The sequence below is a fragment of the Penaeus monodon genome, chromosome 30, assembly GCF_015228065.2.
Source record: "Penaeus monodon isolate SGIC_2016 chromosome 30, NSTDA_Pmon_1, whole genome shotgun sequence".
Lineage (NCBI taxonomy): Eukaryota > Metazoa > Arthropoda > Malacostraca > Decapoda > Penaeidae > Penaeus > Penaeus monodon.
In genome coordinates, this window is record NC_051415.1 from 30,739,854 (window position 1) to 30,740,534 (window position 681).

The 681-nt window shown below is 33.0% G+C and overlaps 1 protein-coding gene across 4 annotated transcripts in view; it reads right to left on the bottom strand.

Moving 5' to 3' along the window:
* LOC119592701 (cation diffusion facilitator family protein 1-like) overlaps nt 1-681 on the bottom strand; it is a 24,219-nt gene that overhangs the window by 5,528 nt on the left and 18,010 nt on the right. The gene's annotated exons all lie outside the window — the stretch shown is intronic.

Consider the following 681-nt stretch of genomic DNA (forward strand, 5'->3'; position numbering starts at 1 on the left):
CATGTGTGTAAATGTACGTCAAGATACATTTACGTATAAATGAATTTGTCTTTGAAGTACATTAGCCTCCTGATATTTTCGATTCACTGATGGACAATGAATGAAGTTTTTATGGTTGATTCATAGCAGTCAAATAATTTCATATACAATATGAATAACAAGAAGCTACCAGAATTGTTCATACAGAAGAACAGATCCTATGAATTAGATATCATAAGCGTCAGTGAGTCAGACTGTGTTAAAAAAAAAACTTAATTTCCAAAGACTCGGCTTAATTTTGTCTGTGTTCATATCTGAAATATTTATAACCAAGATGGACATTTCATCTAATCACATAGATAAGAATTATGATTATTGCAAGCATTAAGATAGTAGTCCCAGATGTCCAGTCTCAAGTTTACTTATCACTTCACGCTATCGCATAGTAGGTCAGATAAACATGTTACACACAAATTAACCAGCTGTAGGACAGGTCCCGTGTAGTCTAGTTTCTTATTGCCATACATTACAAAGTATGTTAGCATCTAATCTATGCATTAGATACCTATGTTTTTGGTTTGGATAGCGACTTTATCATTTGTATGTATCAGATAAGATTTTTTTAATCCAAAGCCCTAATGGGGGAGAGGATTACTGGAATAAGTACTGCTGGACTGAATAAACTTGATCATTAGTTCTTTG